Source organism: Mauremys mutica, chromosome 14 (genome assembly GCF_020497125.1).
Source record: "Mauremys mutica isolate MM-2020 ecotype Southern chromosome 14, ASM2049712v1, whole genome shotgun sequence".
Lineage (NCBI taxonomy): Eukaryota > Metazoa > Chordata > Testudines > Geoemydidae > Mauremys > Mauremys mutica.
Window position 1 is genome coordinate 33,380,171 of NC_059085.1, and position 24,122 is coordinate 33,404,292.

The 24,122-nt window shown below is 40.0% G+C and overlaps 1 long non-coding RNA gene across 3 annotated transcripts in view; it reads left to right on the forward strand.

Annotated features, from left to right (window-relative positions):
- Positions 1–24,122, forward strand: part of LOC123349637 — a 113,327-nt gene that overhangs the window by 17,786 nt on the left and 71,419 nt on the right. For all 3 annotated transcript variants that reach the window (XR_006573605.1, XR_006573606.1, XR_006573607.1), the window contains exon 2: positions 9,025–9,127. This is a non-coding gene — a long non-coding RNA (uncharacterized LOC123349637). The remainder of the gene's footprint in view (positions 1–9,024; positions 9,128–24,122) is intronic.

Below are 24,122 nucleotides of genomic sequence, written 5' to 3' on the forward strand. Positions count from 1 at the left end.
AGCGCATATGCCTATTTCAATAACATTCCAGTTTTGGTGGGTTATGTACCAGGATAGTGGCTTTTAAAGTTAATGCATCACTCTTGTGCCCCGGGAACTGGCAGAGTCTCCACCCACTCAGTGCATGTGTGCACCAATATTGCCCAGAAGTTGCCCATCTTTCTGATGTTTCCTATATTCACAATTTAAGAATAACCTGACATAAACTGAGCTTTGTCCTGTGATTGGCTGCTCCTAAGGCTTGTCCCTTCAAAGTCTCCTCCCCCGTCCCCATGGTGCCCTGCAAGCCCCTTTCTTAGGTTGGTGAGGCCACTTGGCACGGCTTCTAGGATGAGCCAGCTGAATAGTTCTGTCTTCAAGGTCACTGTCACAGCCCCCATATCCATATTCTCCAGCTATCAGAGGACAAGCCTAAAATATACCTACATATGGTTGATCTTTACCATAACACACCATGGTTACTTTTTCTCATAAGCAGGAAACCATACAAGAGGATATGTTTCCAATACCAAGCATTATTTGAACCACCTTAGCCTGTGAATAAATAATGCAGCTAGGTGTCTGAAATTTAGACATAATACACCATCTGCCTTGCATCAGCAGATTCTTAAGATGGACGGAATTGCCTAGAATGCCTAATAGTGAATGAAAGTTTACACTTAATTATGTGTAGTAATACATGTATCTGTAAACTCTCACTCTTTGTCCTTCAAGATAAGATTGCACAAGCCCAAGTACGATTTTTTGTTCTCTGTTCCAAAGTATGGAGTGTACAGTTAAACCTAAAAGCTGAACCATGGAAAATCAGGATTTAGAGTAAATAGTAAACATATCATTCAGTCCCTGGCCTATCACCAAGAAAATAATTGCAGCTGACCCCTCCAAATATCAAACACAGAGCTCTCCATACAGAAAGAAAGAGGTTTATTCATAACAAGAGATGCCACTTGATCACAGACCCATTAGAAAAATCAAGTAACTGAACCCACTCTTTTATGGTATGAAACTCTGCATTGTCTTCTCAGCTGAAAGTTATTTTGGTAACAAACTCATTATTTTTATTTATTTATTTATAATAATAATAATAAGCAGGAAGCTGTTTTCATTTCAGTTTAATTGCTCCCATTAGCAGTTTCACTTAAATTTACAATATTACCGAACCTGTCTGAATAGAGAGACTAACTTTATCATTAATGATAAGTTGAAATGGATAAAAGAAACATTATTCCTTCAATGGTTCTGGTTTAAACAGCTCAGCAAAATGTTGAATATGCAAGACAATCCCCTGCCATTGAAAAAGTGACTTCCAGCTGTGACCAGCTTAGCATATACATAACACCTGCTGGTTTACTCAGTGGGAGGCTCCCTTTTGGCTCTTCAGGCAGAGCTGCTTCCAGGGCACCACATGAATCCCATTTCGAGCCTCAGATGCACTAATGTATAGGCCAAACATGCAGCGTGACCTTCCACCAGATGAGGACTCCACTAATTGGTCAGTCTCCTCTAGTTTCTGGCCACCAGTTGGCAGGCACAATAACACCTCAAAAGGAGGATTGGCAATGCCAGAATGAAGCAGACTCCGACGGCGCACAACAATGGTTTTCCAGCATCACATTCCAAGTTTGCACAAAATAATAACATCTTGTGGGCCTGCACCCAAGAAGTACCTTTTTGAATTCTCATATTACTCCTGCTTCTGTCTGTAATCCAGGCTCTGGAGTTTATGGGTGCTTCTGTGTCACTGACTGCTTGTCCTCTTTGGGAATCTAGGAAAACTCTAGGGACAACTATATTTGTCTTCTGTAACTGGCAAATAGTGTCAGCCTGAGTGAAAGTGTCTTGGGTAATTGTCTAAGATGCCACACTGCAGGGAGCACCAAAATTCCCTCTTCTTTGTGCAATGTTTCTCCTCTTCAGCAGCACCATTTTGGTCTATGCTACTGTACTGCCTCCTTGTCAGATGACTGTGATAAGTGTTTCTCCCATCTCATGATCTGATTAACTGGATTAATCTCAGCAGGGAACAAAAATGCGGAGGGGGCAGAGTGAGGGGAGCATGGATGGTGAAATGTATGGGAGAAGGGAAACAAAAATGAGGGAGAGGATGGGGAGACAGGAAAGTGGGAGACCTGGAATGGGAGCATGATGTGACAGGACTTAGAAGAGGGAAGTAGACCCAAAGTAGGGAGAGAGTGTGTTAGTGGAGAAAGGAAAGAGAAACAGTGTAGGAATGAGATCTGTCAGGGATGGGGAGAGGAGAAAAATGAATGGGGCCAGAGTGGAACAAGAGGAGAGAGAAAGGGTCAAATTCACAACTGGTGTAAGCAGGTGCAAATCCATTGAAACCATATGACAACACAGTTTCTCCCAGAATCCCAGGGAGAGAAATAGGTGGAGGAAACAGAGATAGTCATAGGATCAGAAGGAAAGAGATGGGGGAAGAAACACACAGGCGGAAGAAGGGGCAGGGATAGAGACAGGAGAAGAAGCAGAGAGAAGGGCAGAAATGCCCAGGAGGATAGGGAAGCATTAATAATTTATCCTTTGAGGGCCCTAGTAGACTTGAGGCTGATTCAGTTGGCAAAAGAGTAAAAACCTCTCATTTGCAAAAAAGAAAAAAAAAAAAAAGACAACTGATCAACAAAGTTATTCAGAACAATGGGGATCCTACCAAAACCACGCAGTCTGCATCCAGATCTCCACTTTCTGCAGATCCCTGAGCTTCTAGAGGACAATTGTGGAGGAAAACCCAACAAACTTGACTCTTCTAAAGTTAAAGCAGAGTAAGATAGACTCACTAGTAACTGACCAAGAAAAATAAAAACTCACCACTGCAAATTCTTGATCTTATTCCAGCCAACGCAAGTGATGCCAGGTACACCTAAATGAATTATCTTCTTCATTCTCTTGACTTGTACTAGAGTGTGCGTGCATGTGTGTATATGCACACTAAAAGGGGTAGTAGAAAAACCTTATTTTATTGCATTTCTCATGATCATTTAAATCTGGTGGGTTTGTTTTATCTGGAGCACAGATTAAAAAGTATATAACGCCATCATTCGGAAGATCACTGTCTTTGCTGGGTAACAGTTTCAGGGATATATGATCATTGGGAATAAATGCATCTGAAGCATTAAAAATTAGTCCAATCTAGTCTTGGTTACTAGCTAAATACTAGGCACCTCACTACAGGGCAAGGGGACAATTCTTTAGTCTACTAGCCAGTTCCAAAGAAGATTGAAACAGGGAGTGCGCTAGAGAGATTGACTGACATTTGTCATATTCAGTAAATTTGCTCTATGAAAGAGCATCTGTTTTACATGTAAAATGGATGTGTGCAAACAGAATCCATAGGATAAGATTATTTCTTTCCAAAGTGGATTAGAATCATTTGGGTGACTCAGAGTATGAAATCACTCATGGACTGTTTTGAATGTATATTGGTAGATAGCCAAAGGAAATGTCCTTATAGAAATGACAGGAATTCTCTAACATAACATGTTCTGTTAGTGCATATGTTGAAATGTCCTTATTATTTCAATGATTAACTTCCTCTCTGGTATCTATCAATGTATGTTCTTGGCAATTGCAAGCAATATCTTGTCAACAGCTATCTACCGTAAGTGATCCTAATCCACTTTGCAATCCTATTCAAAGCCTCTTCACTTGCACTGAAAAGATTGTTTTGTTTAGAAAAATTCTTACTAATGTGCAAAATTGCCCTTAGTTAAATCCATTGTAGGAGCTGAAAAGGAGCACTAGTTTAATGCTCCACAGCTGGAGTACAGATAGGCAGTGTGGCTGTAACTTACACTCCTCATTTTTTCACGAGCAGCATATGCTTGGGGAGTCAAGAACAGATGCAACCTGCTTAATGGGGCAAGCCACATCCATTTTACTTTAATTACTCCACATTTGGACACTGCACTCCCTCTTTATATAAGTCTAATGTGACCCAAGATGCAGATGAACAGTAATGGCAGAATATCAACAGGACATAGTATAAGCTAGAAAATAGAGATTACATGGTGGTCCTGTTTGGAGTTCATTAAAAAGGTGTCACGTGGCATACAGGTGGCAGTAGAATGCAGCCCTAAGTGTTTTGACTAGGATCAGGGTCATGACACAGAGTGCTTGGCACTAGTGTGAGTGCTCTGATATGATCATCCAGGGCAGGAGGCCATGGCTTCACCTGCTGGTTTGGTCTTCTGCCAAGCAATATCTGGCACCAGTTGAGGCACTCTTCCATGCTCTTCCATCCTCCACTGGCAGATTGGCTGTGTTATTGGGGGAGATAAAGGCAGACCAGTCAGACTGCATGCAGACTTCTACCAGCCAGGAGTCCGAATAAGCAAAGCAGCTGCAGTGAACAGGATTCCCACTATTTTCAGAGGCTGCTCATGAGGAATTTGCCAAAGATCATGACTGATGGAAACCCAGCAGAATTGATTATCCACTTACGTTTTGTCCCTCTCCTCATGATTCTAGATTTGGAGATTGCTTCCGCAAAACGTCAGTCTGAGGCTGGGAATTTGTCTTTCCTCCAACCTAGTGTGAGGAGTGGGGGCTCAAAGGGAGGGACAGGATAGCCCCACGCACAGTAACTGAAAGTAATGTTAAAGGAGTCTCGACTCAAAATAGCTTGGGCCTAATTCAGCTTCTAATTACACTACTGTAAATCTGGAGTAACTCCATGGGCTTCAGTAGCAGTGCTCTAGATTTACGGCAGAATCTGACCCTTTGAATATTGTCTTCTCCTAACTAAAAGTTCCTTGTACTGTTGCAAAGTATAAAGAGCTACACTTTAAAATGGGGGACATGGTGTATTAATTTAGTGGCTGTATTACACCGCGTGATATGGGTTTAAGGCCATTAAGATGGAACACTCAGGGAAGAACAGACAATTGTAGTAATTCTTGGGCCGATGATTTGGTCTAAATCTTGTTCAGTTTTCAGAGATTTTCTTGGATTAGGGACTGGTAACACTGGGATAATTTAACGCAAAATGTTTTCTTGGCAGAATTCCAAATGTAAAGCTCTAAAAAGTTATATTTCTGTCTCTCATTTTGTCTTCCTTGCCTAGCCTGTTATTGATGCACATAATAAAACACTAGGAAAAAAAGACAAATCCACCCAAAAGGTCAAAATCAATGATCCTTTTACAGATGGCACCTTTGGGAATCTTGGTACTTTACCATCAGCCTGTGTTTGAGACTGTTACTTGAATACTTGTTTTTTGATGACAAAAATCAATGACTCCTTTAAAGAAGACACCCTTGGGGCTAGAGGGATGCAGACTTTGAAATGTTTACTAGTCGGTGTCTGTCTGTGAAAGACTAATAAACATATTTATAAGTTTATGAGCTTCTATTTAATTTTATGGATTGGAAACAGTGTACGGATTTGACAAGAATTTGAAGTTAATGTGTCCCAATGAGTCTTAACTCTCTGATGCTTTAAATTGGCGTAATTTAGCACATGGGAGCTGAAAAGGCCATTGGGGTCAATGGAAAGACTCCCAATTTTTTCCTATAGTTGTATAGGATAAAATTTGTCCCTTTGGCAACTTCTTTGATGTCCAATGGAATTACCCCAGTAGTGCATAGGGCCCAATATGCCAACTACTGAATTAATGCTGTAAAGGTTTAGGAGAAGACCAGTACTGTAAGAATAACAATCCCACATGTAACCTTTTTTATTCCATTTCTCTGTTGTAATATGTATTTTTATATTTTAACATTTTGACATTCCTCTGAACCATGAAATGATACTCTTTAAACAGATTATGAATCTTTTTTTCTTTGCTACTAATTTGGCATCACCATTATTTGTGGCACCATAACTTACTTTGATACCAGGACAAAATTTCCCTGATTTTCCTGAGTGAGCTGGATTATAACAGGCTCTTGTAACTCAATAGGACACTTGATCTGGATATCCTGTGATGTGTTGAAGCAGCAGTGCTGGAGTCTGGACAATCAATTTTGTCACCAGCTGTGCAGATATTGGTTTTGCCAGAAATTCTCCTCCTTCCACCCCTCCCCATCAGGGATTTAGCATTGTTTTATTTGTATATTTTGTGAGCCTGCTTCTGGGGAAGCAGCAACAAAGATGTGTTTGGAAAGACACTATGAGTGTCTAGTAACCTTGCTGTAATTAGACCAAAACCCTTCATTTGTATTAATTTTCCTTTTAACTTTAGATCTAATCAGTAAATACAGTCATGTAGAATAAAATGTCAACCCTAAACAAACAAGTGGATTGAAAAGATAATGGTAGTTAATGCCTGATATAAATTAAAACGTGAGAGAATATACATGACAATAAAAGGGCTGGCATATTAGACAGTCCACTCCACCATTTACTGATTCTGATTGAAGGCTACTGACCTCAGTCTAATAAATCAGCATTAATCTGAACCCCATCATTAACACATGCTTTGCTCCGGAGGACAGCAGAGAGAACTTGGACTAGCTAATGGCTTCTATGCCACAGCCTTCTGTAAGGGACAATGCAGAGCCACGCTACCATGATAAGCACTGGGGAGAGAGCCTTTGCTCCGCGCTGGCACAGGGAGGGAGTTGGGTGAAATCCAAAAAGAGTCTTGTGCTTCCTCTGATGCTGCTCTGAGCCACAAAGACTTCTCACAATCTGACCCTCAGTGAGCAAGCTTCCCCTGTTGTCCATAAGCCACTCTGAAGAGAACCCACATTTTCAGTTACTTTGGAATACACTAGTGTCCACTATGAACAATGTCAAGGTTGGTGGCATTCACAATACAGACTCTTACGCTAGAGGCTGTTATCTGCCTAACCTATTATTTACAACAGAGGTCATTACTTATTCCCAACACATAAAATGGGGATATTACTACTACTTTTCTCCCATGCTTTGTCTATTTAGATTGTAAGCTTTTTCAGGGTAAGAAATGGTTCTTTCTATGTGTACGTACAGTGCCTAGCACAATTGACCTACGAGATTTGGTGTGGTATGGGGTCCTTCTAGGCACTAGTACATATGCCATAGTATAAGAAATACATTATATCATAACTCTGCGATTTATCACTTTGATATGACCTCTGTGTATAAATGTTGCTGCATCCGTGAAAATCTGCCGAAATTTGATGACATAAGCCTTTGAAAGGAGATGGGCAGGGCAGGGGGGGATTTTGGGGGGTGAAGGGGTGAGACTAATATAACTTGCTAAATTAAAGAGTCCCTTAGTATCTGGTGTTTTCTCCCTATGAAGATACTTAGACACAGTAATCAAGTCACCTCTCAATCTTCTTTTTGACAGGCTAAACAGATTTAGCTCTGTCTCTCTCACAGTGTGGCATTTTCTCCAGCCCTCAAATCGTTTTTCTGGCTCTCTCCTTCACCGTCTCCATTTTTTCAGCCCCCCCTTTTTTTAATGTTGCCACCAGGACTGGACACAGTATTCGGTCTCACAAATGTCATATAGAGATGAGATCACCGTCCTCCTCTTACTCACTACTTCCTTGTTTGTACATCAAGGATCACATTAGCCCTTTTCCCTACAGCATTGCACCCCCGCAATTCATGTTCACTCTGAACCCTAAATCTTCTCCAAAGTAATTACTTTCCAGGATACAGTCTCCCATTCTCCAAGTATGGCCTGAATTCCTTACCGTTTGTTGTGATGTTGCACCCCATAAGGCTTTATGGAAATACGCTTATAAATGTGTATATGACATAACTGGAATATGTTTTATGCTACATATGCCATGTAAAGATCTCTGTAAAGGTTATGATCTGCTGAATCTGTTCCTCCTCTTTGTATGCATGTATCATTTTTGTGTTTGAAGTTATGAATGTTGGCTGTATACTTGCTTGATTTCTATGTAAAGCCTTATGTAATGCATTTGGTCAGCTTCTTGAGAAAAGAATGTTCAAATTAAGTGCCCATTCAAGAAGCACTTAACGAACAATGGATCTTGGAAGGCTTCAATCCACATAAAAAGTCTACTTGAGGACATTCAAGGTAGCATGTGAACCATGGCTGCTACCTGTAAGTACCTGAGTCATGCAAGGGCATGTGACTTTCCCATGTGACTCCAAGACTCCATCTTGTAGCTGGAATTCTGCACAGAGGGAGGGAGGGATGTCCACCCACAAGAGAGAGTCTATTTAAACCCCTGGGAGACTCTTCATTTTGTCTTCAGCTGGCTCAAGAGAGATCCTTGGGGGTGGAAAGGCTACCTGAGAGAAACTGGAACAAAGGACAATAACTACAGGGGGTGTGAGTGATTACTGGACCCAGAGTAGAAAGAGACTACTCTGTAAAAGGAAGCTTACTGGAACACCTCTGAGGGTGAGGTTTTATCTGTATTCAGTTTTCTTACTGTATTAGACGTAGACTTGTGTGTTCTATTTTATTTTGCTTGGTAATTCACGTTGTTCTGTCTGCTATTACTTTATGTATTTAATAAAATCACTTTTTACTTATTAATTAACCCAGAGTATGTATTAATACCTAGGGGGAGGAGGCAAATAGCTGTGCATATCTCTCTATCAGTGTTATAGAGGGTGAACAATTTATGAGTTTACCCTGTATAAGCTTTATACAGAATAAAATGGATTTATTTAGGGTTTAGACCCCACTGGGAGTTGGGCATCTGAGTGTTAAAGACAGGAACACTTCTTAAGCTGCTTTCAGTTAAGCCTACAGCTGTTAGGGGATGTGGTTCAGACCTGGGTCTGGGTTTGCAGCAGGCTAGTGAGTCTGGCTCAAACCAGGCAGGGCACTGAAGTCCCAAGCTGCCAGGGCAGGAAAGCAGGGGCAGAAGTAGTCTTGGCACATCAGTTGGCAGTTCCCAGGCTGGGTTTTGTGATCCAACCCATCACACTTGGCTTGGCTGTTTTAAAACCCTTGTTTGAAGGGCCAAATTCACCAAGTGACCCTGATCACTCTGTCTGATTGCGCTGTCCTCAGAGCTTAACATTTTGCCAATCTTTGTGTAATCCACACATTTTCTCAGCAGTGATTTTTATATTTACTTTCAGATTACTGATGAAAATGTAGAATGGAGTCCAGCCTAGTACCGATCCCTGCAGAATCCTACGAGAAACAACCCTATTCGATGTTAAATATGATATGCATTTGATGGTAAGTAATTGCTATATTTGTTAAGACGTTCCTTGTACTAGGCATAGTACCTTCGAGCAGTTTGCTTTTAAATCTTTCAATCTCAATCCACTATACAGACCAGTATTTGTTCAAAGAACTAGGGGTTCTTTTCATATGCAGTAGGGGATTTGTTTTGTTTGGTTTTCAAATTGGATTTTCATCTATTTTGTTTTATTTCTGGTTATGTTTGCTTTCTCCCTGCCCTGGATTGGGCATCTCTAGGGGGAAATGGAGTATACTTGAAGGTTTTTGATTGATCTATGGGAGAAGAGTCCTTTTGTGAATGGTAGGAATCCTCCACATTTTAAATGTAAGCAAATGCACACATTTGCTAACTCTGAATAATGGGACAGTGGAAATGTAGCTGTGAAACTGAGTCCAGATTCTGATGCCTTTCTTGAAGCTTGGGAACACATTACTCCATAAGTATACCCACTGACTATCCATGGTGTAAGTTATAACTAAACATAGGTAAAGATCATAGAATATCAGGGTTGGAAGGGACTTCAGGAGGTCATCTAATCTAACCCCCTGCTCAAAGCAGGACCAATCCCCAACTAAAATATCCAAATCTGTTTCTGATTGTTTAAAATTGTATATGAAGTCAGCATGGTCCAGGGCATGAGCACAGGATTTCTAAATTTAGCTCTGGCACTGACTCACTGAGTGGCAACAGACACTTCATTTGCCCTGTGTGTGGCTCAGTTTCCATATCTTCAAAACAGAGGTAATAATGCATCACAAAGGCATTATGAGAATTAGTTAGTTAGGGCAAGTTTTGATACTCGTGTTAAGTAGCCCATTATTCTGCAAATGATCCCATTGATTTGAATAGATCCGCCTTCAGGCAAAAGTACTTACTATTCAGTATAAGGAAGGGTATGGGAGTCTGGCACTTAATGGTTTAGTTGTATTTAGAGATGATATAGGTGCTAAGTACTATTGTTATTTAAAAGGGGAAAAGTATAATTTCCTTCCAACGCTTTCTTGAAAATCCTAACATTACAGGATTCAGCACCCTGAGGCAAATATGTGAGCTCTCATGTTTGTATTCTATCTACTGTACCATAGCTCAAATACATTGCAATAGTGTCTGGAGACTGTGCAGTTTAATATCTCTGACATTATTTCCCTTTAAGAGGAACAATTGGTTGTACTTGTTTAACATTGGGGAAAGAGTTGTGAATCCCAATAAGGCCATGAATACATTTATTATTAATTTTTGTTCATTAATTTTTAATTGTCTGTCAGACAAAATCAAAGGCTGAATTGGTAGCTTCAATGTACTCTATCTTAATGTGCTGGCTTCATAACTTTTTTACTAAGGTAATTATTCCGGACCTTATCAACAGTACAGAGGTCGGGGGTACCCACATCTTGTGGTGCATTAATGTATACAGTAGTCACATCGTTATGTAGGTCCATAGTTCATGTCTGCAACTGTTAGTTCACAACCAGATAACATTATGAACAATGTTTATTTTATTTTTTTGGAAGCAGATAAAGCTCTGGGTGGGGAGAAATCACGCTTAATTGTTAAAGAACTCAGGCAGTTGGAACCAGCACAGTAGTTACAGGATCCTGCTATCAGGGAGCAGGGTGACTCATTGCCCTATGAAGAAACAAGCAGAGAATATTTGTGAGATCAGGTTCTTGCCTGCTAGCTTTTCAAGGAGGAGACTTGATACAGTAGTGTCCATATGTCTGTCATCCCCTTAAAACAAGACTAAGTAGTAAATCTGACTCTACAACAGGTTTCTTATATATAGGATGAAATCTTGGCCCCATTGAAGTCAATGGCAAAACTCCCACTGATGTCAGTTGGGCCAAGAGTACTCTACAGTGTATTCAATGAATAATCCTACTTCAATAAATTTTGCAGGATGGCTCTCAAGTATACAGCAGATGGGGAGAATCAGGAATTGATGGGGAAGGAGTTGTTCAGGCAAGGAGGGACTGGGGGTGGGTTCCATAGGTCCTGACAGACACAAGTTTTGTTTTTTATCTGAATAAAAGTCTGGACTCTTTAAGTTTGCCACTAGTTTATATATGTAGCACACTCATTTGCAGCCACTTATTGCCCACATGTACATTATCTAAGGGCATCAATAGGGGGTCCTTCCACAAACGGAGCACTGTAGTTGGTCCTTTCAGAAGATTGGTCTATATACACATGTGAAAATGTTAGGCTTTCCCTTGCCGTGCTAGCAAGACAAGGGAAAGCATTTTCTTATTTCATTTTTGCTGATCTTCTAGCATCCCCTGAGATGCTGACTGGACCAGGACACCAAAGCAGACAACATAGTCACACCTACCCATCTCATAGAACTGGAAGGGACCTTGAAAGATCATTGAGTCCAGTCCCCTGCCTTCACAGCAATAGTCAGACCTGACATTTGAAGGTTCAGGCTTTTCTTATTTCAAGCCTATATTCTAAAGTAAAGAGTTTCAGAATCATCTTGCCTTTCCTCTGAATTATTACTGTCGCCCTTCTTGACACTTACCTTCCTTACTATAACAATGCAATATTTTAAATATGAGTGATTCAGTAATCAATACCGCTTTCCTTTAATGCTGTAGGTTGAGCAAGCATCTGTTTGAAAGCATTTAGCCATGTGCTCTAGAGACAAAATTTGATCCAGTCTTTTTGTTGTCTAATCATTTCACTGATGAGAATCCTGGCTTAGGAGAAAAATAAATATTGTACGAGACATCATAAAGTTTTATGATGCAATTATTACAGATATAATTGTTCAGGGTTGTAGAGGTCTATAGATGTCTCACTGTTCATAGACCAATGCCCTTTTATATTCCTTTTTTATAGTTAATGCAAAGTCTCATTTAAATAATTTAAAAATAATTTATTGGAGTTAAATTGCTTTTTCAGAAGGCACAATCTTATCTCTCATTTTTTTTAAAAGAATCTCATTTTAATTTGTTTGCTGTGCCATTCTAACATGAATTTAGGAATTTAATGGAGTGAAAATTGAAGGCTGATGGCATCAGTGAAATTATTAATTTGGTAACTGAAAGATTTATTTGGTTGATAGAATTTTCAATAGTCAATTATCTTTGGACTCTATTAAAAGATGAAGCCCGAGCCAAATAACAGTTCTCACTCAGGGTTCCCCAGGATAAATTGAAAAAGACATCTTCATTATTGCTATTGATGTTAACATGCAAATCACTTACCGTTAATAATCCCAATAGACAGATAAATGCTTGTTTTTCCCCTCAAGAAGCAAGATAAGAAACCCTAAAACTGTTATGCTAAGAAATTAATAGGACCTGAAAATAGCAGATTTAGCCATGCATAATATTTTAAGTTTATGTTTATCTATATCAAGTCCTAGTAGAATAACTCCACGGAGGTGGTATGTCTTTAAGTCATTCAATAAGAGTATCTGATTTTATTTTTCTTAAAGCCGATTGTATTGCAGTATGAATAGGTTATCTCCAAAAATGATATAGGCATATGCATGCAAAAGAAATGTTTATTCTCTATTCTTTTTTTTTCATGAACATTGCATCTGACAAGTTGTGTTTCAAAAGAACTACTTTGAAAGTATCATGTTTGCCAATATAAATATTATATAGTTCGTATGTCAATACATCCTAGTGAAAGGATCAAAGTTTTTTGTTTGTTTGTTTGAAAAAGGTATAATTGACATATCTGTAATCTAGTGAAAACACATATGCATGTGGTGGTAGGGCTGATAAATGTAAATAGAAGAGAAAGTATTCCAGATTCAGCATTAATTCGGTCTTAAAGTTAGTTTCACCTGTTAAAAGCTACCATAGTGTAATTAAAGAACACTTTTAATCATTTACCAAATGAGCTAGATAAAAACAATTGTGATTTAATGAATTCTATAGGTTATGGCTTAAATCCCATTCATACTGAAGTCAAAATGGGAATTTTGCCCCAATTGAGGCGGAATTGGAACCTATGAGAGCAATTTTTGTGAACATTGAAATCATGCTGTAATAAGCTACTTGCACAGCAATTAGAAATGGTCCAGTAATGTGACATGCCAGGGTACAATCTACACTAATGAGCAGCTGTGTTGACCCTGCTGTGCAACTATGGGTGCCTTACAGTGCCCTGCTGAAGTAACTCCCACTTGGGTCACTCACAAGGAGCCTTCCAGCATGTGAGCACAACCTGAGGGTCTGTGTGCAACTGCAGCCTTCCAGCCACATTTGGATTACACTCTGGCCCTCACCAGCTGTCATTATACTGCAGAGTGACCCCAACATACCCCAGTCTTAAATTTCTCCCCCAAGAAATTTGTCTTGTACTTTGTCTACTACTCCTCGACAATACAAGTTATGTTAAGTCTGTTATTTCTTTAAAAGTAATAATATGCAGACACTTTGTCACCACAAATAAAGTTTCCTAGACACTTCAGTTTCAACACACTGTTCAACACAGTTTCAACAAGTTTATTTACTACAAAAAGAGAGATTTTAAGTGAGTACAAATAATGAGGCATAAAAGTCAGAAATGGCTACAAGAAAAAATAAAGATAAAATTCTACTGGTGTCTAACTTAACAAATTATGTTACATTCAAAGCAAAGTTTGCTCTGCACATGCTTTCTGCCAGTCTTACTGGCCAAACTTCTTAGGACCAGACCCCTCCACCAGTCCAGCGGCTGCTTCCTTTGTTCCTTTTGGTGGGGGGTGAGAAGCATTTCCAGCTGGGAGCAAGGTAACAGGCAGTCGGTGTGGAAGGGAACTCCAAGATGTTTCTTTGCCAAGATGTAGCTTTTTGCCTCTGGCCCCTTTCTTGCCAAAGAATGGCCACTTAGCAAGTAATGGTCTGTCAGCCTTGTTTACAGCTGGTTGATGCATCAGCTTGCCCTTTGTCTCTGGGGAACGGATTTGGCCACTCCTCAGACTTCTCTGGAAAACATACTGTTAGTCATGATCTCAGCTTAAGTTTGGAAGGTAACATATAACACCGATATATGTGCATTTTGCCATGATATTATTGATCAGCAAATTGAGGTTTTAAACGATACCTCCCAAGGCATTCCTAGTATAAACATTACAATAGTCTTTGAGGTGTGAACACAGGGGTACAATCTGTCACAAGCATTAAGAACTGAGTCCCCCAGGTATTCATGATTGACAAATTACAATAACTGGTTTGAAGGTAATGTATCTGGGAAGTGAAGGTTGGCTATTAAAGAACTCAGTCTAATGCTCAAATGCCAGCATGAGAATGGAAACTTTTTTTTGTGGCTGAGAAGCATCACCTAAGCTGTATACCCTCCTCTAAGTCCACTCCTTATACAATATATGCTCCGTAAGTGTCAGATCAACTTGTACAACATTTTTTAAGCACCACCCCACTTGATGGCCCAGTATGCAAACTTTTGGGAGGATTTGTCAACAACAGATTTTGGCAACAAAGAGCTAGCCTACAGGAGTTTACATGTGCATGGTTTCTCTGTTCATACTTACTAAATTTGAAATGAGGAAACAAGAACAAGCAGGTTGAAAGGTTTAAAATAGGTTTGAATGCAGCTAAATATCTATTACAAAAAGATACAACTGCTGAGAAAAAAGAAATGAACAAGGACCATGTGTTGTTATGCTACAAACAATGAACTTTTCATGAGAAATATAATAAAATGGGTTGTCCTGCTGGACCAGCCCAGTGCCTCAAGTCTCAAAAGCTGTTCACCTCTTATGCAATCATCACTCAAAGGATTATCATTCCTCTGCTCTTTCCAGTGCTCTCATTTCCAAGATGCCTGGTCTCCATCTTTATCCATTCTGAAGGCGGCACCTTTCTGTTACCCTTGAACTTATTCAAGCCTATTTGTTCTCTTCCTCAACTTTCTTTAAGCCTCTCCACATGTTATTTTCTCTGATGGAATGTGTAAATCCTAAAAAGGCTTATTTAAATTCTGGAGCACACATCAAAATCTGTTTAGCTGTCTAGATGTATCATTTAAGTCATGCACATAAAAAATAAGAAAGTTTATATATTACCATAGTACAAGTCAAGGCTAAGTACCAGCACAAAAGGACATGAGTCCAAAATGAAACACACACAGAAGTATCACCAACAATTCAAACAAAGTAGAATTAATGTAGCTAATCTAAGTAAAAATTTCCATGACTAGCATTTGAGATAAACAACGTACAGTAACAGCAATGAGAATCAGAGACTGTAGTCAGTCAGTTTCTAGTGTAAATTGTAGAAATGTAGTGTGACTTATATGGATTGTAGTTTTGTTATGAGTTTGTACAGCACCTAGCACAGTGAGACTCTGGTTTATGATTGTGTCCCCTATGTTGTATCCTAATACAAAATAATGCTGAAATGTTAAGAAAGTGTTTTAGACTTTTTGTTACAATTTGATGCAAGTTTTACACTAAACAGAATATCTCTCTGGAGCCCAAATTCTTGGACTTGTTCCTGGCCTGAGGTGCCAAGCCAGGCAATGGGGCATATCTATATATGGAGATTATGGGAGAAGTATCCTCCTTGAACCACCACCCCCTTTTCCCAAAATCATTGAGAAGCTGTGGGGCCACTCTGTGAAGTAACCTACTTCAGGCCTTAGTCTGGAATAAATACCCACCACCACCACCCTCACACACTTAGTATTCATCTGATTCATTTAAGAGAAGTCATTGTGAACTCTTCCATACTAGACAGTAATTGCATATTTATGTCTTTTTATAAAACCAAGTTTCATAAAATACAAATGACCCTAGTCTGGTGTGTACCATCATTAAATTACAAAGAAAAGTCATGGTCTGCTATTAGCAAATGTATTCAGAAGCTGATTTGTGAAAATGTTGACTCTCCATAAAAGTGCCAGAGCAGTGTAAGGGGCCCTAAAAGCTTAATATCTGGCTAGGGAAGAGTCCCCTGGTACAGGAACTGTAGAAGATGACCATAAGGCTGCCACATTAGGACTCCCTTGTATGACCTGGTGTAGGCGAGAGGCTGGAGTGGGGATGGAGGTGGGAGGAGTCTTTTGTGGGCAGGGTGCAGAAGTGCCATAAAACAGCCCCAGAAGGTTGCCGTAATTTAGACAGCACTGTCTAAATTACACCAGGGACCTCTCCAGACCCCAGAGTAGCCCAGAATCAGGAGGGTGCAAAGGTGGCTAGAAGCCGTTTTAGTCCCAAACTCCTTGGGATACGAGTTCTTATCCTTACATAGTATGTGTACTATATTATTGAGGAGCCCATAAAAACAGAATGACACATACTATGCCAAGTTTCAGACTGGAAATTTTTTTGTAAGCAAGTTAATAATGAAAGTGGTGACAAAACATAATTTACAGTATCATGAAGTCTACCGCTGTAAAAACACTGAGCGTGAGTAGAGATGTGTGGGTAGATGTGACCCTAAGAGCACCTAAAGCCAGTTGGCATGCTGTCATGCTATGTATCCAAAAGAGGACATAATATATCACTGGAAAACTAATGCTGATTATTAATATTTGTGTGTTGTATGTATGGTAAACCTACAAACAGTTTGTTTATATTTATATATAATATGCGCACCGGAGATATGTTTGTCTGAAAAAGCAATGCCTAAGCCACACCTGTTCCAGAAAAAGAAATGTGGTAAAGCCTGTTTGAATATGTCTCCAATATAAATTAAGCAAGGTATGATCAAACCCACAAAGCTGTCAGGAGAACAAGTGTGGAAAGATAACCATTTAACAATCTCAACCGAGGATGGGGACTACACCTGCAGGAAGTGTCCCCGCCTCTTGAAGCAGGGTCAATGATTTTTTGGAAAGACACAAGGAGAGAGAAAAAGGCATTTTGGCATTCATCACTTGAGGGACTAAAGGGGCTCTTGAAATCACAGATAGGTGGATTCTGCAGCCAAAGCTGTTGAAGTCTCTGTGATCTGAATATTGGTGAGAAACCTGCTTCGGCAAAGATTGGAACTTGCTGAAATAAAGCTTTAGTCTTAGATGTGTATATTTTCTTCTGTTTCCTTGTAATTTTCTATCTTTATTCCTTATACTTGGTATCACTTTAACCCATGACTACTTGTTAAGCTTGTTCTACATTTTAGTATAAACCAGTTCAGTACTTTGATTAAAATAGTGTGTTTGTTAACCCCAGTTAAGGCAATAAGCTGCTGGGTACTGTCTCTTTAAGGGATTAGTGAATTTAGTTTCTCAAAGTGTTCAGCGAGAGGGCTGGACACTACAGGGTAGACTGTTTTGGGGAAATTCACAATTGGGAGAGTGTTGTGGTGACTCTTTAAACAGTAACTGAGTGGTGGACGCCAGGGTGTGACCTGCATGCTTGTATGCTGGCTGTTGATGTCAGGGCTGCAAGGCATAATAGCATAGCCTTTTATCTCACCCAGAGTTGCAGGCAGGTAGTGACACAACCCCTTACTGGTCTGGGTTGAACTCCCAAGTGTCACAGTAGTAAAGTACCTACAAAAGCAAAATGTCCATGAATGTGTAATTATTGCTTTGTCAAGGACTCTAAAATCACTGCATATTTCTTGTTTACAATTCACTCTAGAGTGAAGTGGACATTTGGCAGGATATTGTCAGGGTTAGAAGCTATAGAATGTTTCAAGCTAGAACACCTTAAGGCATTTTGTAGAGTATGTTCTGCTTTCACCATTCAGTAGATATCACCTTTACACAATGCAAATAATAGTAAAAATCAGGAGAAGAAATTGACTAGAACACAATGATGGTCACAAATAGCTCTCCATATCTTGATCAAAAGCCCACCAACGTTTGTGGCATTCCATTGACTTAAAAGGGCTGTGGATCAGCTCCTATGCCTGATTCATCCTCTAAATAAAACTGCTTAAGTAGGATAGGAGGTGGAGGGGGGGAAGCCTGAAGTTCATTTCAAGTATAAGGAGATCAGTATTTGAGCTCTCCAAATGAACCTTTCAAAATGTGATCATCCGTGTTGTGAGTGCACCTGTTTGCTAATGTAAAACTCTACATTCACAAATGCAAATTGGTTAATTGAGCATGAAATGCCTGTTAGCAAGTGGAAATGTGAGTTCTGCAAAAACAAAATGGATGCAGCAAGCGGCTGCAAGGTTTGGGAATGGAATGAAATGGAGTCTCTGATAATTTGGGCCATAGTGCAGCAGTATTTATTCTCTGATGCATGCTGTACTGCCAAATTCACATGTGATACTTTTTGGATATCAGAGGCCAGATTTTTAAAGTATTTAAGCATATAAAGTGCAGACAAGCACTTAGTGGGCTTTACAAAAAAGCAGTTGAGGTGCACAACGCCTATTGATTTCAGTCTATTTTATCTTTAGGCACCTAAATACTTTAGGTGACCTCAGGTCAGAGATACCAGATTTATTGTGTTTTTATAAATAAACAACTAGAGCTGTGAAAAGGTAGTGACTTGTTTCATGCAACCTCATCATGAAAACTTTGACATTTTGTTAATTTTGTGTTCCTCAAACGTAATGTTGATAAAGTGGCTATTTTCATGGGCAAACACCTATGTTGGCCTGTTTTTAAATGCAAAGCTACCTTCACTTGAAAAGAACAAGTATTTCATAAATGGTCAGGTGGTTGTGGGATTTAGCTCTCATTTATTCTTTAGGGCACCCTTGTAAAACAGTGTAATAATAATGTGGTTTATTTTGGTCTTCTGTATTGAGATGGGGAGATGTCATCTGTGATGGGAAGAGACTATCAAATGTCTCAATAAATAGACAGTAACCAGTCCTTTGATGAAACAACAGAACAGAATACTGATTTTTCTCAAGGGAATATGTTTCCCTGTAACTCCAGTATAATAAGAATAAGAAATGATGTCAAGGTTAGTATCTCCAATACTGGAAATGTACATTGATTTCCAGGCTGTATACATGAGGGACTATCAAATGGCAATAGGGTAGCAGACCACATATTATCACAGTGGTGGTTTTTGTGACTGATCAGAGAGAACACATTCTATGCAGCTTCTTCTTCTAGGGACTGTTTGATAGTTTTGCATTGGTATTAATGTGTTGGTTTGGGGTATCATTTTTTACTGATAGTTATATTGGAACAGTCCTTGATATGGATGTAGATATACCAGTATAAAGATGCCTTATATGGGTGTGGTTTGCTCCTTTCCTTTACAGGGATAAGCTATGCTGCTGTAAATACTTGCATCATGGTATAACTCAGGGGTAGGCAACCTATGGCACGCTGATTTTCAGTGGCACTCACACTGCGTAGCCCAGAGGGCTCTGCATTTTAATTTAATTTTAAATGAAGCTTCTTAAACATTCTAAAAAACGTATTTACTTTACATACAACAAAAGTTTACTTATATATTATAGACTTATAGAAAGAGACCTTCCTAAAATGTATTACTGGCACGCAAAACCCTAAATTACAGTGAATAAATGAAGACTCGGCACACCACTTCTGAAACCCCTGGTATAACTGTATTCACTCTAGAAGGGTTGTACCACTTTGTAGTGGTATAGTTTATGCAGTACAACTTTTGTGTGAACCAGACCTAAGAAGGTTAGTCAAGATGGCTTCTGCACATCTCGTTAAGTACACATGGCAGGCTTAGGCAGCCTGGGAACCAAAGTAAGTGCTGTTTCAGTCAGTCTAATGGGAACGCACCAGTAAAAGCTGCCTTGAACACTTTTTTTTTTTTGTAGACATCCAGATTGTACAAAATAGCCTTCCGTGCCTGGAGTCAACAACATAACTATTGAGTAGAAAAGAACCCTAATAAAATGTTGCATGTTCCCATGAAGCTAGAACTTGAATTAAGTCTACTGTTGAGTACTTGATAAATCTTAATCAAATACTTCTACTCCTTCAGATGCACCCCAATAACGTCATTGATTATTACAGCTGATATCTACTGCATAGTTAGAATCCATTCAGCACTGGAAGCTGTGTTTCTGGGCTGATATTTCAAAACTCATGAATCACGATTTCAGTTAGTGGAACTTTCATATGCCCTTTTACTAAATTCAGCAGTGAAACAGAATATCCCAGTGCTAGGACTAGTAGCAGTTGCTTTCACTCTTTTAGTCCCTAAGCTATTTCAGTTTTAAACTGGGATGAGAGAGAGCGAGAGCAAACAAAGGAATAAAGAAAGCTACAGTTGTCTACTGCAAGGTCCTTGAAATGTCTTCTGAAGCATCAAATGCTGGCCTCAATCAGAGAGAGAGAATACTGGACCAGTGGTCTGCTCCAGTCTGGTAATTCCTGTGGTCCTAAAGATCAGAGTAATTTTTAGAGCATTGCAAATATCATTTTGGGGGTCATCCTTATCCATAAAACACATGGATACACAGATTGAGCGCCGAACACTAGTTCAGGCTTCTGTGATACTTTTCATCTAATGTATTTACAAGTAAAATCCCACAGTGGCCACTTGTGCACAAATGAAATAGATTTTGGCCATGTCTCTGAAAAGATAAATCTGGTCTTGCCCCCAAAGTCTTAACAAAATCCATTAATACAACCCCTAAAATATTGGTTTCCTATTGTTACAATATAAAGCATAAAAGTGAATTAATTTGTTAATGTTTTTTTTTCTTGTCTGGAAAAGTAATTTTGGTTCAGCCAGGGCTAAAGACAAAGCAAAATAGAGGTACTAAACATATGAGTACCAGGGATGTGATTTCTTCAGCAACGATAATCCTGTCACAGCTGTCAGAATTTACTCCTTTATCCATATGACATTTTAACAGGCTGGAAAGCTGTGTTAGAATAAGCAACTATAAAGGACTCAGTCCACAATTACTGACATCAGCAGGCTCATCCACATAATATACTGTTTACAAATTTCAGCAAAATTGGTTTACCAACTACTAGATTAGCTTTTGTGGCTCCAAAGCTTAGACATAACTCTTCTGTTTCATTATCGCAAAGTTATAACAGGCAGTTAAAAATGTTGATTTAAATTTCACTTGGGATCCAGGGAGAAAAAATTATTCTGTAGGAAATATACCTTTTTGATCTCATGGGCTCGCCCATGTTAGCATTAATTCATTTAGTAGGAACAAAAGATATAATATCCAGGCCCATTTACCTCAGCTCGCTGAGAGCTAGAGTGTGCAACCCATACACATTGGTGAGACTTCTCATGCATGTAGCTGCTCATCCATGTGAGTAAGGGGTTCGCAGTTGGACCCAGGGCTATCAAGTGATTTTGTGCATAGCTATGCTGCTTTACTAGCCTTAAGGCATTATGCATTCAAACTGCAGCAAAATGTATCCTTTAATGGTATTTCAGGTTAAAGTCAGATGTATGACTGTTGATGCTGAATTTCTGGTCTGAATGGAAAAAAGGAATCACTAGGAGTCTCACTAAAAAGCCCATTCTCATGAGATTCCTCTCACAGGATTGGATATTTAAACAGTACAGAAACTTCAGCTAAGGATGGAGACTTTCAGCTTCTCGTATAATTTCGTATAGCTCCATTGAGTTTATTCTGCTTTCTTGAGGTCAATGGAGTTATGATTTACACCAGCTTGAGAAACCCCATCAGATGCATCCTCAATTCAAAAATGTTAATTGTTATTTAGTCCATAACGTACTTATGCAGATGGTGGTACTCACAGAGGTGTTAACACCCAGGTATTTTTTTTTCCTGGCAGGGCATGTCTTCACTGCAGACTTAACTTGAGAAAACCTATGATTAAGCCTATTAACACGCACTGTTTTCAAACATCCATATGCCTCTACCGGTGCTATACAATGAAGTAACCACCACTCTTTGAGCTATAGGGCTAGCCCTGAGGTAACCAGTTGTTAATGCATATTGCTACCTTGAGGTAACTGCAGTGAAGATGGGCAGTCATGACAGCTGAGCCATAATGGCCCTCCAATCCATTCCCATAAGCCCTCTGACCAGAAATGTATTATAGTGGCTCCTAGAGGGGCAGGAGGCTGGCTGTGCTCTCCCCTCCCAGGACAGCACTATATGTTTGTGGCCCCTAGGTGATTGGAGGCAGGGTGAGTGGCTGGCTTATTGGGTTCTCTGCTCCAGGACAGAGTATGAGGGGCAGAAAGGAGAATTCCAGGAGGGGCAAAGACATTCCGAGAGTTCGGAATCACTGATCTGGGATTTCCCAAGTCATAGGCGGGAGACCACTCACCCAGTATTTGATTGGATGGTCCTGTTTTTGAGAGGTTTCTCCCTTATCTGATATTGGGACAAAACTGGACATGGTTTTGTCTGGTATTGGACGTGGAGATACCACTCTGCCCCACTTTGGCACTTCAAAATGGCGCCCCAGTGCGGCATGACTTCACACGCACCATGCGTATAAGGTCATGCTGGCGGGGGATAGGGTGGCATGCTCTTAAAGACTGTGCCCTGTTGGTGTGACCTCACATACACTGTCAGGTCATTGGGGCCAGGGTCACTCTGGCAGGGGGCAGGCCCACATCATTCCAGAAAGTACCGGAATTTCCTAGTGTTTGGAAACAAAGGTGTAGACAAGTGACCCCACTGGCATCTGAAGGTCATACATGGGTGTGATATTGGGATTCAGGCAGCAGTCAACAGAATACAGGCCTCCCCAGCAGACATCAAATACCTCTGATTCTTCTCAGAGAGGAAATGCAGGACCATTGACAGAGCTCCCCTGTGTGGAAGGGGGAGTATGGTGTGGTGAGCACTCCCTTTAGATAATAGTCTGTCTTCAGTGAGGCACGTCTAAACATTGGCTGCTTCATGCTGATGACTCTGGGGCAGTGCGGAGCGGGGAGGAAACCTACCCACATCCCTATAGAGAGGAGCTAAGTGCCTTCTCTTACAAGGGAAACTGTGTCACATTTGAGTGGTGGTGTGGCTAAGGCCCTGGCTGAAATTGGGGAAATTGACGTATACCTCAGTGTTTGCTGTACCTCAAACTTCAGTTGAAAGTGGGGAAATTGAGACAGCTAAGGGGAGAACTGCATAATATGTGATTCCTATTCAATTTTTCACCCTAGGTGTAGTACTCAAGATGGACATTGTGCATATGGCTGCTTCCTCAGTCATGGCCAGATCCCATTTATTATCCAGGGAAAATTTAGAGACCAAGGTTTTACTGAGTGTTGGACAGTCCCATAATTAGTACAACCGGGTTTCCTTGAAGAAAAGATTGGATGCTAGAATCAGACCTGAACACTGATTTGAATGCATTAGAAGGACATCTGGCATGAAAAGAAAACACTGACTCCATTAAAAGCAGCAGCTGTTAGTCCCAGTTATTAAGGAGCACAGGATCCATATTTCTGGCACACACCACCACTGCACCAGCATGGATCCTGCCAGAAGATGAATTTTGCAGGCCTAGACCTGTTCTTCTCACAATCTCCAGGGTGGGCAGATAAATTGTCTCATAACACCCTGCAAATCCAAGCAGAGTGGCACAGTTAGTTATGAATTTTGGAATATATGCCCAGCTAGCTGTATTGGTTGTCACAGCCATGTTAAGCACCAATGTGGACATGGAGTATGACAGCACAGTAATGTGATCACACTATAGGCTAGGTTAGGTTAGGCCTAATTATAGGTTAGGCTACCACAGGTTAATTTACTGATTTGCATACAGTGAAGACATAGCTTAGATCTAGTGATCGCAAACGGGAACAAAATGTGTCATAATCTTGTTTCTCCTCCTTTCCCAAATTATATTTATATAAATATATGTAATTAGAGACATCCCAGGTGAGTAAGAGAGGCTGTGGCTGGGTCATTGCTAGCTTGTCATTATCCCTCAACTATGCAATACTCAGAAGGGCCACTGAAACCAGGAGCTAAGTTAGGGATACTGATTGTTGTTATTAATATATAGGTTGCCAAAATCTCATGACAATTCTGCAGTGCTGTTTCTATACTTCCCCTCCCCCCCATAATCCTTTTCTGGGGTGTATTTTAAATATTTTAAGAGACTTTCTCCTTGCTCTGATGTTTCATCTTTTAGCTTCAGAAAGGATGTTTTTCAAGGCTTAATCTGGCATGGGTT